Source organism: Nicotiana tomentosiformis, chromosome 5 (genome assembly GCF_000390325.3).
Source record: "Nicotiana tomentosiformis chromosome 5, ASM39032v3, whole genome shotgun sequence".
NCBI classification, from domain to species: domain Eukaryota; kingdom Viridiplantae; phylum Streptophyta; class Magnoliopsida; order Solanales; family Solanaceae; genus Nicotiana; species Nicotiana tomentosiformis.
In genome coordinates this window covers 77,716,886-77,736,230 of record NC_090816.1, presented here as the reverse complement: position 1 = coordinate 77,736,230, position 19,345 = coordinate 77,716,886, and the positions used below count along the sequence as shown (strand labels likewise).

General features: G+C 37.6%; 1 long non-coding RNA gene across 1 annotated transcript; it reads left to right on the top strand.

The window, feature by feature from the left end:
• Positions 1-8,752: 8,752 nt before the first annotated feature.
• Positions 8,753-11,434, top strand: LOC138891806 (uncharacterized). The gene is made up of 2 exons (XR_011408133.1): positions 8,753-9,052; positions 11,170-11,434. It is a non-coding gene; the product is annotated as an uncharacterized lncRNA (long non-coding RNA).
• The last annotated feature ends 7,911 nt before the right edge of the window (positions 11,435-19,345 follow it).

Here is a 19,345-nt window from a genome sequence, read left to right as displayed (position 1 = left end):
CTTATTTTGTTTTTTCTTCTCTCCGTCTCTTCGGTTTGTTTGCCAGTTGCATATACTTTTTCAGGAAAGAGAAGAAAACTTACCGTTGTGAGGGGGTGGAGGCGTTGTGCCTTTGTAACGGCAAGCCTTTTCAACTAGGCTTGATTTTCTCATTATTTGTCAAGCTTCTCCGCCTCAGCTGGACAGCTCCTTTCTACATCAAGATCTGGCCCTTTCCTTGGTAGGTAGGTTTATCCTCACTCGTCCTGGCCTATGCACACCACAGACGCTAAGGCAACTCCGTTCCAACTCGCATTGTATATGAAGTAGAGGATTTTGCTTCTGATGTAGTTGGTGAGAAGCTAAGTTCCAGTTTTAGCTTTAGCAAACATGTGACGTCTGAACAGACTAGTCATCCTCAGCCATTGTTCTTGTAGCATATTTTGTACTCGAGAAAAAACACTCTTTTTCGTGTAGGCAAATTTAAAGCAGTTTCGTCATTAAGGTCCGAACATAGCACAATATTTTGTCCAAGGACCAAAGCGAATATATATATACTAGTCCAACTCATGCTATTGGAGGATCTTATGTGATCACTTGTATATTAGTTATAGCAATCGGATCATAGAGATCCTGAGATTTTATTTGTTCAGCCATGGGGACAAAAGGACGCACTGATAAAGGCATTGGAGAACAAGCATGTCTGCCTCAACTCAAAGTCGCAGATGCTTCTCCCTATTCCTTGCATCCATCCGATCACCCAGGTTTGATTTTCGTTACCAACTCTCTTAGTGAAAATGGAGAAAACTATTTCACTTGGAGACGAAGTTTTTTGAATGCACTGCACTCTAAAAACAAAGCTAGATTTGTTGATGTGACCATCAAGAGACCGAAAGAAAACTCTCAGGATTTTCAGTCGCGGATACAATGCAACACCATTGTACTTTCATGGCTTACAAATGCAATTGCCAAGGGATTGCAAGGCAGTGCCACACATGTCGAAACTGCCAGAGAAATTTGGGTAGATCTGGAAGAACGATTTACTCAAGGAATTGCACCAAGATTTTATGAATTGAAGTGTGCCATAACTCTCTTGCAACAAGAGAGAGCTTTTATTTCATCCTATTACGGTAAACTTAAGTCCATTTGGGGTGAGTTGCAAGGTCTTCTGCCAACTCCGTCTTACACATGTGGTTGCAGTTGCGGTGCAACAAAGAAGATGCAATCCATGAGGGAGGAGGAAAAGGTTTTTGATTTTCTAATGGGACTTGATGACACATATTCAATTGTGCGTTCTCAAATATTAAGCGTCCTCCCATTGCCAAACCTAGGAAGAGCCTATGCTATCACGGCTCAAGAAGAGAAACGGAGGTCTGTTGCCGCAAATTGCACACCCACTATTGAAGCAACTGCCTTGCTGACTAAAGGGGTTGAATCACGACAAAAGAAAATTGAAGATGGGACTCAGTATCAATTTCCACCTTGTATACATTGTGGGAGAACAAATCACAGCAAAGATTATTGCTTCAAAGTAATTGGATATCCTTCAGATTGGCGCAAACCAGGCAAGAAAAATAGCAACCAGACCAAAAATGATCAGGTGCAGTCTCGTGCGCATCAGAAATATCAGAGGGAATCAAATCCACTACAGGTGTGGCCCTGGTTGCAACTACTGAAGGGCCTATGTCACCAATCCCAGGTTTGACATATGCTCAACACCAGCAACTACTAGCACTATTGGGAAACCAGGGAGCTTCAACAGGTAACCCATCAGTAAATGTGGCAGCATCTAAATTTTCAGGTAAGATAAAAGAGTAGTGGATAGTTGACACGGGGGCCATACAAGACACAATCTCTTTCTGGATCTCATTACTTTCTCACTATAGTTGATGATTTCAGTCGAGCAACATGGGTTTTTCTCATGAAGAATAAATCAAAAACTAAAGCCTATTTGTTACAATTTTTCAATTGGGTAAACAGGCAATTCAACTTGCGAGTTAAAATCCTAAGAACAGACAATGGACTAGAATTTAAGTATGAAGATTTAGTGTCACATTATTTTGATTATGCATGGAACGTCAAAGTAGTTGTACATATACTCCACAACAGAATGGAGTAGTCGAACAGAAGCATAGACATCTCTTGGAAGTGGCTCGTGCATTGGGATTTCAAGCGCATCTGCCCATCAAGTTTTGGGGAGAATGTATCCTTACTGCAACATATTTAATTAATTGAATGCCTCTTTCTAGTCTATGAAATACAACCCCACATAAGAGGCTACTTGGTAAAGTACCTACATATGATCATTTGAGAAACTTTGGATGTCTCTGTTATGGACATGTGAATAGCAAGCCTCGAGATAAATTTGATCAAAGCGAGACATTTTGTTGGGTATCCCAGCGGTCAAAATGGATATAGAATTTATGATTTTGAGGATAAAAAGATTTACGTTTCACGCGATGTCCAATTTTTTGAACACATTTATCCTTTTGAAGGTTCTGAAAAGACAAAGATTATGCCACATATTGACTTGAGTCAGCCAATTACATTCGATGAGCCATCTGGACAAGAACCAAATTACATAGAGCAACATGAGACGAATGAGAATTATACTACCGTTGAGAATTGTAGTGTCATTGAGAATTCAGAATATACATCCACAAGCACTTCTCCACCACCACCAACTGATAGTAGTAATCTTACTAATACATTTGATAGTATTGATCCTCCTAGCCTTGCACTTGGTAAATGCTCGTGACAAGTCTCACAAAAGTTGTCAGGATATGATTATGTTTTGCCCCCTTCTCTTGCTAAGTTGAATGATCAACCTCTCTTATCTACTCCATCGGCCAACTCAACGGTACATCCTTTATCTTACTGCACTTCATATTCTAAACTATCCTCCAATCATGCTATTTTTTTGGCGGCCATTTCATCCACCGATGAGCCAAAATCTTTTACTCAAGCAGTTAAGCACACATATTGGAGATAGGCCATGGCAAAAGAAATTTCTGCTTTAGAAGCCAATCATACTTGGACTTTGTAGATTTTTCCTCCAGGTAAACGAGCTATAGACTCAAAATGGGTCTATAAAGTGAAATATAAACCCGATAGAAGTATTGAGCGCTACAAGGCGCGCTTGGTAGCAAAAGGATACACTCAGATTGAAGGGGTTGATTTTCATGAAATATTTTCACTTGTTACAAAACTTGTCACGGTACGTTGTTTGTTAGCGGTTGCTGCGATTCAGAATTGGGAACTTTATCAATTAGATGTCAACAATACTTTTTTACGTGGAGATTTGGAAGAAGGAGTCTACATGAAGATTCCACAAGGTTTTGCAAAAGAGGGGGAGCAGAGAGTTTGTCGATTACAAAAATCTCTATTTGGACTTTGTCAAGCATCTCGAAATTGGTAACATAAGTTTACTACTTCTTTACTTTCCCTTGGTTTTCAGCAATCACATGCAGTCTATTCTTTGTTTATATTGTCCCCCCTGGAGGATATTATGTTGCGGTTCTTATATATATGGATGATCTCATCATTACAAAAAATGATTATGATCGCATATCCAAGCTGAAAGATCATTTAAATGCAAAATTTCATATCAAGGATCTTGGAAAGCTCAAATATTTTCTTGGTATTGAAGTGGCAAGGTCACCAGCATGCATTTCATTAACCCAACGTAAGTACGTACTTGATATTTTAGCAAAAAGTGAACTCACAGGTTGCAAGCCGGTTAGCTTCCCCATGGAGCAACAACATAAGCTTTCTCTTGATTCTGGCGAAGTTTGTAATGATCCAGGGCAATATCGTCATCTTGTAGTACGCTTGCTTTACCTTACTATCACTCGTCCAGATATTAGCTATGCTGTTCATATACTTAGTCAATTCATGCATGCACCAAGACAACCTCATCTAGAAGCTGCTTATAGAGTTTTACGCTATCTCAAAGAAAATCCAGGTCAAGGGATTCTACTTCCTTCGGATGATTCTCTAACTATAAGAGCTTACTGCGATGCAGATTGGGCAGGGTGTCCTATGACACGGCGATCAACTACAGGATACATTGTGTTTCTTGGCAAATCACCTATTTCTTGGAATTCTAAGAAACAAATAGTGGTTTCTCGTTCCTTTGCTGAAGCGGAATATAGAGCCATGGCCACTACTACCAGTGAGATTATTTGGTTACTTCGACTTCTACAAGATCTTCAAGTAACGCATGCAGAACCTATTTTTCTTTTCTGCGATAACCAAGCTGCTATCCATATCGCCGTCAATCCTATTTTTCATGAACGTACGAAGCACATCGAGATAGATTGTCATTTCATTCGGCAATACGTACCGTCAAAGACGATCATGACTCGTCCTATATCTTCACAGAACCAATTGACTGATATACTCACGAAAGTTGTTGGTCATGATCAGTTTCATAAATTGTTGGCCAAGTTAGGCATTTCCACAATTCATGCTCCAACTTGAGGGGAGTATTGGAGGATCTTATGTGATCACTTGTATATATTACAAAATCACAAAGATATGTTTCCTTAGTTATAGTAATCAGATCATAGAGATATCTTTCCTTAGTTAAAGCAGTCAGATCATTTGTAATAAATTGTACATATATGTTTCCTTACTTATAAAGGTACAACTTGTATATATATTAGAGAGATATTATCAATGAAATCAGTTCACTTGGAAAATCTTATTTTACACATACTAATACGTACAAATATTTTTAAACAGTAAAGATAATATAGAACATGAGTATGATAAGTAATACAAAAATCGAAGGGCAAAATAAAAATTCAAACTGATGAAAGGATATAATTCATTTTCTAGTGATGAGTTGAAATATGGGAGAGAAAAAATTTCATTAGTAGTTGTTTTCTACTTCAGTCATGATTATAGTTTTTATTTGTATACGGTCAACAAATTCAGTATTACATTTTCATACTTAATTAAAATTCATTTTTCGATTTACCATTATGTGTAGTTGTATTTACACTATTATAATGTGGTGATGCTAAATTCAATGCAAAGAGATGAACTGAAAATTTGGTCTTTGTTTTTTATTTGTCTAAATTATTTCTTTTATATAATCTTGTAAGTTTGATATTGGGTCATCCTTGGATATGTTGTATTAGTTTCTGCTCAAATTTCAGATTTCATTTTATGAATATCAGAGTTTCCTTTTTACTTCTTTTTTTATTCTTTTCTATATTACTGGCTTATCTTCTAAGTCAGATATATGCTTGGCTCGATCGTAAACTGAATTAGCCAACTATTAGTGGATGATATGATGCAGATATTTCTATTTAGGCACTGGAGAATATGGTTAGTTTATGGCCTTCTGAACAATGTACATTCATTTGGAATGTTGTTGAATTGCCTCAATTCCAAAAGTTTACCAAATAACTTTTAGATAATATACATCGATTCGCTGATTGGTGATTACTAAAGGAAAATAATAATAAAAAGGCACTATTTCATACCAAAAACGTATAGGGAGTGTTTCTTAACCAAAACTTGCATAAACAAAACAATTTGTTGAAAACTCATATGAAAGTAAAAAAGAAAAAAAAAAAGAACGAACTTGTTAAAACTACAACTTCAATGTTATTCCTTTACTGTTTTTTCTGAAAAGTTTCGATATAACATTTGCCATTATTTCTTCCATTGACTTTATATCCCGATTATGAGAAAATCTGAAATTGGAAAAAGTAAATTTTCTAATGGAATGAAAACTCAATAACAATGAGGAAAATGGTGCAAAATGTATGCATCAACTGTATTATGAGATGCATCTATGGATCGGATCGTACGGTGCTAAAAATTGGTGTCGCTCAAATTCACACCATTGATTGGGATTGTGAAGTTGTCGATGCAATTATAATTATCCAACTTTGAGTCGGGGTCGATTCCTCAGAGAGCTTATATTGGATTAGGTATATACTTAGACTAGGTGTATGACGTGCCTAAAATACACTTCCACATACTTGGTTGTTTCTTTCTACTTCTAAAATTTATGCTATTGTTTGTAAATGTAAAGCTATAAAACGATATTTTTGGTGTTGTTGTTTTTCAAGTTTATAAAAGATGTAGGGCTGTGACTTCCACCTAGGTGGTTACCTAACAGGTTGTGGGCTTTAGGGCATGTTTCGTTGGTCGGGGTGTAATATAGTAATCAACACGCGATTACCCACTCGATACCTCTCGGTAGTTAGAGTGGTTTTGCCCAATTTGACTTTCTCAAGTCCAAATGGGTAATTCACAAAACCGTTGATATATGCTCAAGTCGGGTCTTACTATCTCTAGATTCAACCCTTTAATTGGGGTTATCAATTTCTTGAGTTCACCCCAATTTCTTGTTAGCCAAGTTTTCCTAGACTTAGTCTCTTTTTCTCAAGTAGAGACTAAGTCAATTAGGCATGAATCAATGTTTGCAACCATTAATTCCTAAATTCAAACAAGAACTAGGCTAAATATCATACACCCAACCTTAAACAAGCCCTAAATCAAATACCCATTAGGTACCCACACTAGGGTTGGGTCATAACCCTAGCTAGAGATTTAGCTACTCATAGGCAAAAATAAAGAAACTAAGGAAGAAATAAGATTAAACTCATAATAGATGATAAATGGATGAAAATCCAATGTTAAAATGATAAACTAATACAAAGTTTCCCAAAGCAGTAAAGGAAAAACGGCTATCTACTTTCTGGAGTTCAAACTTAACCTAAAATTTACCAAAAAAACTATTTATACACTGCTGAAATTATCGGACAAAATTACTCCTGCGGATGTTCTGCGGCTGCATAATTCTGTGTGTGGTCCGCACTTTGAAGCTGGGCTGGATAGGATGGACTTCTGCGGCCGCACAATTCTGGGTTGCGGTCACACGTCTTCAGATTCTGCGGACCGCACATTTTTGAGTGCGGCCGCACTCTTGAATTTGAGCTTGACAGGAGGGACTTCCGCGAACCGCACATTTCCGAGTGCGGCCGCACAATAATAGTGCGGTCCGCACTTCTTCATGGACTCAGAACTCCATCTCTTTGAACCTCATCTTCTGCGGCCGCACAATAATTGTGCGGTTCGCACTTTGCAAAGGAATTCTGTCAAAGGTCCTTCATAGTTTGCGGCCACACTCAATATTGTGCGGTCCTCACTTTGCTCTTTTTGCTTGGTTTTAGTCCTTGTCCAAAAATACTCTTTCTTGAGTTGGATTTTATCGTTTTGGCTCTTTTTCCAATGTTCCTGCAAGTAAGCACATTTTATCAGTTTTCGGGAATACCTTTAAGCATTTTTGAGCTAAAACTAAAGTAAAAGAGTGCAAATAACTAGTCCAAATCCCTACTTATCAACGACCTCGACGGTATTATGGGAGTGGGACATACGATCACGACGAGATATTGTATAATCACTCTTATAGGATCGGGCCGTTCACGTCGGTAGAATCGTGTGTAATATTTTGATAGGGAGTCGGTGCGTATACAAGTATACTGACTCAAATTTGACATTTGCACTTGATATTGATCATTTATATTCCATCCGAGGTAGTATTCGATATTTGAGGATTTCTTATTTATTCTTCTATTGAGAATCGTATTATACACATATATCTGTTGTTGTTACTTTTATTTGCTATGCTTCATACCCGTCTACTTTTATTGTACCTTGATTACTGGATCACTAGTAAGTGTCGATGTCGATTCCTCGCTACTACTTTTTCGAGGTTAGACTAGATACTTACTGGGTACGCGTTGATTTACGTACTCATGCTATACTTTCGCACTAATTGTGCAGGTACCGAGACAATTACATTTAGTGGTCATACAGACGCGTAGGCACTGCTGCTGAGGAGACTTTGTGGCAGCTGCATTCCATGTTACGGTCCGCAACACACAAAGTCCTCTACCTATTCATTTACTATTGACACTCAATTTTGATCCTCTGTATTTTTCCTAATCAAAAAATAATAAAATATAGCCTTTTGTACATTTTTAGCTTTAATGTAATTTATTGATAATTATTCTTATTTTTACAAAATATAGGATTTTTTATTATTTTATTGCAATTAGTTAAATATTATAATTTTTGTGTATTTTTCTAAATTTTAAAATAATTTATTGATAATTATCCTATTTTTCAAATATTAGGCTTTTCTATCAATTTTTGTCTTTTAAAAAATAAAAATAATAATTACTATAATATTATTGTCGTAGTTGATATTTATAATAAATAATACAAATCATGTTTTCTATTAAATAATTATCTTTAAATTTTATAGCATAGTCTATAAATTCTTCAAAGTCAGCAGAATTTATTTCAAAATACGGATAAAATTTAGTCAAACCTAATGCTCCGTCAATATGTGATGTGACAAGACATCATGATGTGGCATGTCATTTGATGTGACTAGACAATTGATATGACATGATCTTTGATGTAACTAAACATAATTTTTATCCTTTGAGTAATAACCATGAGACAAATTTAAAAATAATGATGATATTCTTCACGCAATGGATTTAGTTTTAAGTATAATTAAAGGGAGGGGGATCTTGTAATTTTTTCAACACTTTGCACACTTGCACATTTTCTTTTTCTTTTATTGATTTTGCAAGAACACTTGCTCACTACCTCACACATTTTGCTTTCAATTCATTTTTCTACTATTTGTATTCTATATTTACAGATTCTTTGTTACTACACACATACATTAAGTTAAAACATACATATTTTTACATAGATGCATATACAGATTCTTAGAAAGGGGAGATGGTTACGGATGTAGCCCCAAAAAACAAGGGGAAAGAGGATCTCATTTTTAAACCATAGTATATTCTCTTCCGCTCTCTGTCTGGCGCCACCGCCGGTAGTAGCTCGCCGTCCGACCACCTTTCTTCTTCCATATTTCCCCAACACATACGCATACAGATTTCATAAAACAAAAAGAGATCTGAACAACCAACGGCGCTGGTAGTGGACAGCAATGACGGCCACCAGGAAAGGAGACACCGTCGTCGAAGCTGCCATGTAAATCGTACCTCCGGCGACTTCGGCTGAGGTCCCCCGTGTTTCATTTCTTGTGTTAAGTTCTGCATTTGATATTAGAACTAGCATAGAAGACAAAACTTGTGAGAATGAAATTGGATAAGAAAATATACCTTAGTGGGGTCATATGGGTAGTCGGAATCTAACGTTGGACTCGAGTTTTGATCGGGCGAGTCTTGGGTTGACTTTGGAAAAATTGTATAAAGATAATAGTTTTATTTATTGGATTTGATTTCTCTTGCATTATTTGATGTTATTAAAATAATTTTTGTTAGATTTGTACCGAGCGGAGATGAATTGTAAGGGAAAAGATATTTTTGAGTACTGATTGAGGGCTTTTGGGTAAGTATCTTGTCTAACGTTGTGTGAGAAAATTACTCCGTAGGGATTGGTTTGTTTATACTATTTGAACTACGTGAAAGACGTGTACACGAGGTGACGATTGTGTATACAGTTTATATGTAAAAATTTGAATGGCTTAGACTCTTAGGTTCTTATGTACATTAAAATGAAGTTGTCTTATCATGTTAAATTCTCCATTGCTAAATTAATCCTTACGTATCTTATTTGAAGTTGATTGATTCATGTTCTACTCTTGTTGCCAAATATACTCTTATATGCCTTAATGGAAGTTGTAGCCTCTTTTATTGCCATGTTATCTCTTCTGTAATTAATTAACCTTAATTGAAGTTATTGTTATCCCTTTCATTGTCGACTTATCCTTATTTGGAATCGTTGTTACATGTTATCTCTCTTATCGTTGACTTGTACCTAATTGGAATCATTGTTACATGTTATCTCTCTTATTGTTGACCTGTACCTAATTGGAATCATTGATGTTATCTCTCTTATCGTTGAGTTGTACCTATTTGGAATGATTGTTACATATTATCCATTCTATTGCTAAGTTACTCTTATTTGATATCGTTATTACATACTATGTTGTTGTCGTTGAGCCGAGGGCTATGAGTGACATATGGGCACATATGGTGTGAGTTGTTATAAGGATTGTCGGTGTGTTCGCACGTGAGTTGTCTGTGCTATTGTTATTATTGATATTTGCACATACGGCATGATAAGGCAGGCTATATATATGCGTGAATTTGCGCATGTGGCGAGACAAGGCGGGAATATTATTATGCGCGTGCGGTGAGATAATGTGGGCATTTACTTTATTGTTGCGCATGTGACGAGACAAGAAGGGCTATGTCGAGGATGATTTGTGATGACTTGTGATGGCCCGGGGGCATTATTGTTGATGATATTTTTATAGTGGTGTGCCTGGCTTATGTGAGTTATACATTTTACGTTTTGTTGTGTTGTTTCCTATGTGCCATTCCTAGTCTCTCCTCTTACTTATTGACTCGAGTTGTGATAGAACACTTGCACAAGTATACACATAATTAATCACTCATATCAGTTTAAGAGGATGAATCCTGATGTTTATTGATCATTTACATGTATTCTCGTTTACTTGCCTTCTGTGTGAGAGTTGTACTATTGGCACGTGAGTTGTCTGTGCGATTATGAGTTATTGTTATTGTTGGCACGTGAGTTGTCCATGCGGATATGAGATATGGTCACTCCCGTAGCACGTGAGTTGTCCGTGCAGATATGAGATATTAATGGTATTGGCACGCGAGTTGTCCATGCAGCACGTGAGTTGTTCATACGGTTGTGATTTTTAATGTGGGCGCAAGATGTCAAGTGATGAAAGTTCATGAATTGGGACCCGTGATTTGTGATTATGAGGTGTGGTACCTCGGGAACATTCTTGAATAAATTCTGTATGAAAGCGGTTGTTCTTATTGAGTTTTTACTTGTTTTTCTTACTTGGTTTCACGGACTTAAACTGTATTCAGCTTACTCTACGGCGTTATTACCTGTTGTGCCTTGTTGCTAATTGTTTTTTCTAGTTTTCTATTGCAAGTATTGTTTTGTTATTTTTATCATGCTTAGGTTTATATTGATATTGTTCCCTGTTAGTTTCACACTCATACTTGTATAGGATTTTAAGACAGTTAGGTGTCTTGACTGTCACTCGTCACTACTCCACCGAGATTAGTCTTGATACTTACCGGGTACCACTGTGGTGTACTCATGTTACCCTTTCTGCATATTTTTGTGCAGATTCAGGTACTTCGGAGTTTGTTGATCGTTAGCCAGCCGATCGGGCATTGCTGTGGAGACTTCAAGGTATAACTGTCGTCGCGTTCGCAGGCCTCGGAGTCACATTCTGAATTTATTTTGTATAATTTATTTCTATTCCGGAACAATTATACTTAAAAATTTTCTAATGAACTTAGTAGAGCTTATGACTTGTATTACCGATTTTGGGATATTGTATCACCTTGGGATTGTTGGCTTTGTATAGAAATAAATGGCTTATATTTAATAGTTGTTTTGGTTAACTTCTGTCAATTAATTTAGTATGTATTAGGCTTACCTAGTCTTAGAGATTAAGTGCCATCACGACATCCTACAGAGGAAAATTGGGGTCGTGACAAATTGGTATCAGAGTTCTAGGTTCATAGGTGCTACGAGTCATAAGCAAATTTAGTAGAATCTTGCAGATCGGTACGGAGATATTTATACTTATCTTCGAGAGACTACAAAACTATTAGGAAACTTCACTTCTTTTATTCCTATCGTGCGAGTTTATTGATTTCGGAGTTTGAGCCTTTGTCATTTTATTCTTTTACAGATGGTGAGAACACGAGCTGCAGTTACTGATAACGCTACCCCCAGAGCTGGTATTGCTAGGGGTTGGGGAAGAGGCACAGACAAAGGCCGAGGAGGAGCACGTACTACAACTAGAGCACCTACCAGAGCAGCAGCTGAGGAGCCACCAATAGCTCTAATTGGGGGACAGGCACCGGAGGTGCGCGTTTCTACCCCGAGACTTCAGGAGACTTTAGCGCAGTTCTTGAACATATTTGGTACATTGGCTCAGGCGGGATTGATTCCGTTTGCACCAACTACTTCACAGACGGGGGGAGGAGCTCAGACTCCCGCCGCCCGTCTTCTAGAGCAGCGGGTCCACATTGGTCAGGTTCCAGGTGTCATGCCAGCACAACTTGTTATTTCAGTTCAGCTTGAGGTCAGGCCAGAGGCATCTGAGGAGGAGCAGCTGAGACTTGAGAGATTCAAGAAGTATCGCCCTCCTACTTTTAGTGGCTTAGCTTCAGGGGATGCACGCAGTTTTCTAGAGAAGTGCCATCGTATTCTCCGCACCATGGGTATTGTGGAGACGAGCGGGGTTGCTTTCACTACTTTCCAGCTGTCCAAAGCGGAATATCGGTGGTGGCGGGTGTACGAGGAGGGTAGCCCAGCCGATGCAGCTTCACTTTCATGGACTCAGTTTTTAGAGATATTCTTAAGAGAGTTTGTTCCCCAGACCCTTCCGGATGCATGGTGATGTTCGGTCAAAAACATGTATTTTTGCATATGAATCGCCTCACATTTTGCTCTATTTTTTGTTGTTCTAATGTGTAATTTCAATGAGTTGAGCTAAGTTTTTGTTATTTATATGTGTAGGAGTCAATTGGAAGTGATTTGAAAAGTTTGCATGCGAATTAAAGTAAAAACAGAAGAATTTGGAGGAAGTACGAGTTTGGTGTCCAGGCACCAACCAAAACGCCAATTACAGAAGACCAAAAAGTTTGCTGTCCAGTTCCGCGCCAGGCGCGAAGCGCGACGCCAAAGGGAGAATTTTGTCTTAATTCAGCTGGGACTTGGTGATTTCAACCCTACACTCCCCAACATATATAAAAGGGGTTCAAAACCTATTTTTGGGGGGATCGAACATACTTGGAAGGAGAATTCACGTGGAGGAACACACACCACGCTTGGAGGAGGCTTCTAACTAGTTTTTCTTCTCTTCTCTTCCTTTAATCTCATAGTTTATTAGTTCTAGAGTTGTGGGGTGTTACATGAATGTTGTAGTTTGAAGCTTGAATTGTTCTTATTATTTTATCATATTGGTTTATTTATTCAATCCTGCGCTTAATTATTTGATTGCTTGATCACCAATTTAATACTATCTACGAATCTAAGATTGAACTCGGGAAAGGGAATTTTAGATTGCATATAAGATTGAATAGAGCAAGATCTTGAACTCGAGCATCAAGAACGAATTTGCGGTTAGGATAGGAATATACCTAATCGCCTTGCTTAGTTATTATATAGGAATTTCTAATGCGTTCTTGTTAATCCTAATTCCATAGGAATATATACGTTAGGTTAGCTTGAATAGACGAGTAGTACTTCGGGAGAAGGTTACGAGCAATATTAACCCTATCAATCAATAAATTAGATAAATTGATTAGACAATTTAAGTGGAAAACTCAACGGGATTGTTAGCCAACCCATAACTCTAGAATATTGTCTCTCATTGAATTCGTGTCTAATTTCGCCAACTTGTTCATTTAGTCTCTTAGTTTATTACTCTAGATTAGTTTTATTAAATGTTCATACTTTAGAAAAGTGCTTGAATAGATTAATTATTTTAGTTTAATTTAGTAAGTAGTTAATCAGAAGTCCCTGTGGGTACGATATCTGGACTTACAATCCTCTATTACTTGTACGACCACGTATACTTGCGTATGCGTTTAGGAGCAACAAGTTTTTGGCGCCGTTGCCGGGGACTGAGAAATTAGCTATTTTTCTATATTAGACTTTTACTTTTTGTCTATTCAAGTTTTTTATTTTTAGCTTAGGTTAGTATTTTACTATCTTTGTTGATCCATCTTGGAATGAGAATTGGTCGTATATTGGTTATTCTTATTTTGGTGATCCCTGTTCATATTGTGGAGGACCACACTTGTTATAAAATTGTGAATCTCAATCTTATGGATGGAATATTTGTAATATGTGTGGTGGTCAAGGTGGCCATTGGGATGGTTTTCCTAATTCTTATTATCCTTCTCTGAGCCCTTATTATGATATTTCTAATAATGTTTATGAGTTTGATGTCACGACCCAAACTCCCTCCGTATAACGTCGTGACGACACCTAATCTCTACGACTAGGTAAGCCTAACAAATTACGAAAAATAACAAAACGAAAGTAAAACTTGGTAACTAACAGTAGTGGATAACTGAATAACTAGTAACAATGCCGCTCGACATGTACAATAACCAATACTCTATAAATACACAGTCTTCCTAAAACCCGGAACATCGTAAGTCACAAGCTATAGAAGGAAAATAGCATCTCTATATACCAGAGTCTAATAAAAAAAATACAGGAAATGTTTGACATAGGGGAGAATAGAGGGGGACTCCTAGGTCTGCGGACGCGAGCAGATGTAGCTTGAAGTCTCCGGAACAACAGCAAATGCACAACTAATAGCGAGGCTAGTATGAAGAACCTGGATTTGCACACGAAGTGCAGAAGAGTAGCATGAGTACACCACAATGGTACCCAGTAAGTGCCAAGCCTAACCTCGGTCGAGTAGTGACGAGGTCAGGTCAGGCCCACTGGTAAATAATAAATAAGGCAGTATAATATACAGTATAATAAGACTAGAATTTAACAAAAGGAAACACAACATGGCAATAGTACAACACACAAGGGTAAGCAGCAGGGGATCTCCCGAGATACCGTCTCGTAGTCCCAAAATAAATATACAGGGAGAACTCCCGAGGTACCGTCTCGTAGTATCAAAAGTAAATATATAGGGAGAACTCCCGAGGTACCACCTCGTAGTCTCAAAAGTAAATATGCAGGGAGAACTCCCGAGGTACCGTCTCGTAGTCTCAAAAGTAAATGTGCAGGGAGAACTCCCGAGGAAGCGCCTCGTAGTCTCAAAAGTAAATGTGAAGGGAGAACCTGAGGAACTGCCTCGTAGTCTCAAAAGTAAACACACAACTCAAACCGATAAATACAACAGTTAACAACAAGATTTCTACAGTTATACTGATAAAGGATAAGTAAAAGCAGGAAATCATTAGGCATGCTTCATAGAGTTCAAATAAGCAGTTAAAGCACGTAGACATACAGGTTGCTACTTAGTAAAATAAATCGGGTTTTACAACAAATAGCACATGTACGTACTCGTCACCTCACGTACACGGCGCTCACATATCACAACAGTACCAAATCCTAAGGAGATTTTCCCCACACAAGGTTAGGCAAGCCACTTACCTCGAACCAAACTCAATAAATCGGTAACAATGCTTTTTCCACAAATATCCGACTCCGAATGGCCCAAATCACGCCAAAATTAATTACATACTATAAATACAACTATAAGAAACTAATCTAATTAATGAAATCAAAGCTAAAGCAATAAATTAGAAAATCGCCCCAAAAAGCCTCCCCGAGCCCACGTCTCGAAATCGGGTAAAAGTCACAAAATATGAACACCCATTCACTCATGAGTTCATTCGTACCAAAATTATCCAAATCCGATATCAAAATCCCAATCAAAACTCAAAAACTTAGTTGAAGAACTTCTCCCATTTTTCCCAAAACCCTAGGTTTTTCATCTAAACCCTTGATTTCACAATTTTTTACATGTTAATCTACCTCTAATCTATGTATTTAACTCATATTGTGCAGAAATTACTTACCTCAAAGTTCTTGGTGAAAACCCTCTTCCAAGAGCTCCAAATATCGCCCAAGAGATGAAAGAAATGAGCTAAATGGTCTAAGTCCCGCATTTAACAAAGTTGTGCATAGGTCTCAAATGTTGCATTTGTGACATCTGGTTCGCAAATGCGACAAAAACATCGCAAATGCGAACTGGGCTGCACTGCCAAGAAAAACCAAAAAACTTCAGCAATTTGCATAAGTCCAAATTCAATCCGTTAAACATCCGAAACACACCCGAGGCCCCCGGGAACTCAACCAAACATACTAACAAGTCATAAAACACCATACAAACTTAGTCGAGCCCTCAAATCACATCAAGTAATGCTAAAAATACGAATTACCCTCTAATTCAAACTTAATAAATTTTGAAACTTTAAACTTCTACAACCGATGCCGAAACCTATCACCACGTCCGATTGTCCTCAAATTTTGCATACAAGTCATAATGGACATTACATACCTACTCCAACTTCCGGAATCAAAATCAGACCCCGATATAAAAAAGTTCACTACCGGTCAAAATCTCCAAAAATTCAACTTTCGCCAATTCAAGCCAAAATCAGCTACAAACCTCCAAAACAAAATCCGGACACGCCCCTAAGTCCAAAATCACCCAACTGAGCTAACAAAACCGACGAAACTCCATTCTGGAGTCGTCTTCACACAGTCCCGACTACAGTCAAAATCTTAAGACTTAAGCTTCCGTTTAGGGACTAAGTGTCCCAATTCACTCCGAAACCACAACAATAGCCTCCCGGCAAGTCACATAAGCAGAAAAAGATATGGGAAAAGTAGTAAATTGGGGATCGGGTCTATAACTCTCAAAACGACCGGCCGGGTCGTTACATTTGATATGAGCAATGAAGTGGAGGATGTAGAGCGTGTTGCCCATATTGTGGACATGATGAGGCAAGTGACCGAGCAACAAGATGAAAATCAAAAGGCTATACAAAGAATTAGTGCAGCAATCATGAGAATGAAGGCCGAGGTGAACGAAGTGGCTAAAGAGAGCGAGTTCCCACCAGAAGATAATTTTGAAAAAGCAGATATAGTGAGCCAATCTTGGCTAGAGGAACAAGCTCAACTGATACAATCTCATGAGTTTATTCATGATAGTCTTTCAAATATGACAGAACAACTGATAGAAGGAAGAATTAAGCTCAGGCAAGGGATAGACCAATTTTGGCTCAAATATCCATGACCTGCAGGCTAAATTGAATAAAAAGGTTGAGGCGTCTGATGACCTACAACCAATTGTTGTGGATACTAGCCAGCTTGTGGAGTAGAAAGAGGAATTTTAATTATTCAACCAAAATATTACTACTGATGCAAAGGTTAAGGAAATATGCAAAAGCGAGGATGTTAAAAGTAAAGCGTTTTTAGAGTTTGAGCGTATTGGACCTCATTCTAAACACTTTTCAACATTGTGCTTGGTTGGTGACACGAGAATTGATCCATTTGAGCATATGGAGGAGTCAATGGATGAGGAATAAAGTATATATATTTTGAAATTTGTGATGTCAAGGAGACAAAACGACATCCCTCACTTAAAGGCCAAGAAGTGCAAGATGCGACATTGTTTTCTTGGTGCCTTTATTTTCACACCACCACCCCAGGAATGTGATAGAAAAATTGATGCAAACTTGGGGGCGCAATTCATATGCTCAAAGTGGAAGGAAAAGTGGTGAAAGTGATGGCGTCGTGCCGCGACATTAAATCAAGCGCTTGTTGGGAGGCAACCCAATTCTATTTTTTTTATTTTTTATTTTTTATTTTTTATTGTGTCATCTGTATAGTGTTGTTTTTATATTTTGTAGGAGGAGGAGCACGGGGTCAAAGCTAATAGGAAGTATGCAAAAGCGAGCAGGTGGTTGAAACTAAGTGTGGGGTGCCCGCACAAAGGATCATACTTGGGAAAAGTCTGAGTATCCGGTAAACTGCTAATTCTTCTGCCTTTGGCCTACTAGGGAGTCGCTTTTACCCTATTGTTATTTACAGTGTGCATTGAGGATATTGCATAATTTTAAGTGTGGGGTAGGAGATTGTCTGGGTGATTTTCTATGCTATCCTAGATTAATTGTAGTATTCTTTCTTAGTGTAGTGATATTTGTAATTAAAAAAAAAACATAAAAAAAAACCAAAACTGAGGAAAAACAGTTCAGAAAAAGCTCGGACTTTTTCCGAAGACGGATTTTGTGGACAGCTTTCTTCAGGGATTAAGGTCCAATAAAAAAAAATTCAAAACTCTTTTCTTTTTATTTCTAGTTAGTTTTAGTTAGATAATAATCCCCCTTGGTTTTTCTTTGTGCATCGGTTCTTTTCCATGGGATGTAGTTTGAATCGGATAGTAGTTTTTATTTTTTGAGTAGATTAGAGTTTAGGAAATAAAAGGTGGATGACTGATGAACTTAGGCTCCTTTGACTTGTTTGATAGTAGCAAATTTAAGCTTTGGCATGTGCAGTATCTTCCATATGTTTTGAAATTTATCATGATGCCTTTATATGTTGGATAGCATGTCTTGTGACGTCTATGTCTCTTTTACTTGACTTATGTTCACTTTGTGCATAATGCTTAATATCTTGTGGCTCCGTGAATACTTGTATTATTTGAGAGTCGGAATGAGAGCATCCTTAGTGAGTCATATGCCATGTGTGAAGTGAGATTTTTATATAGTCCATGTTATTATGATTGATTCTAGAACTTGCCCGGTATGTGAGTTGAAGCGAAATTTTAGGTGATGCTCGGTTTGAAAAATAATTTTAAGCTTTCTTTGATCTTTTTGAGCTTAATGCTTATCACAAATAAAAATTGATCCCTAGTAAACCCTTTTGAGCCTATAGACCTTTCATTTGGCACCCACAATACGAGCCTATACCCTTTTTGTTCTTAGATAATATTTGTTTGATCATGTACCTCTTAAGGCACTTTAATTGTACAATGAGCGCAAGGAGAAGAAAAGACTATGTGTGGGATGGCTTTCAAGTGGAACCCATGAAAGAAATAAAGGTGCATTTGTTTTGTAGAATAATACACCACTGCGAAAATTGAGAATAAAAGAAGAAGAAAAAGAATGAAAAATCTGAAAAAGAAAAGAAAAATAGAGATGAATGAATTGTTGTCTTGTTCTTGCTAGTGGCTTATGAATTAAAGTAATGCTTAAAGAAAGAGGGAATAATTTTGGGGGGTGATCTTGTTTGTGAAATTGAAGTGGATTGAAGAACATGCACTTAAGGTTAATTATGTGATGTGTTAAAGTGCTTAGGAGGATGAACCACTATTCCTAAATATATCCTACCCATCCCTTAGCCCACATTACAACCATATAAAGTCTTAATTGATTTTAGATCGAGTGAGACTACATTAGTGGAGATTTACATTATGGGCAAGCGTATGGTACCTTTTGCATACATGTGACTTCTTTGTGAGAGTGAGATTTTCTTTGATAGATATGAGTCCTTAAATTATATTTGATCATGAGATTCGAATATGTGGATTCAACTTACTCTATTGTTCTTGTTGTGAGGACACATGGTTTCACGAGGGATAGGTAACGTTATTAGACTTCTCTATGATGTTGGATGTTCAAGCAATGAGTGCATTGTGATATTGAGTCGGTTTTTGAGGCTAGGATTGTTATGAGCATGTTGTCTTAGTGGTGAATAATTCCTTTGAAGAATGGCATAAGTAAAGGGGAAGTGTATATGATTG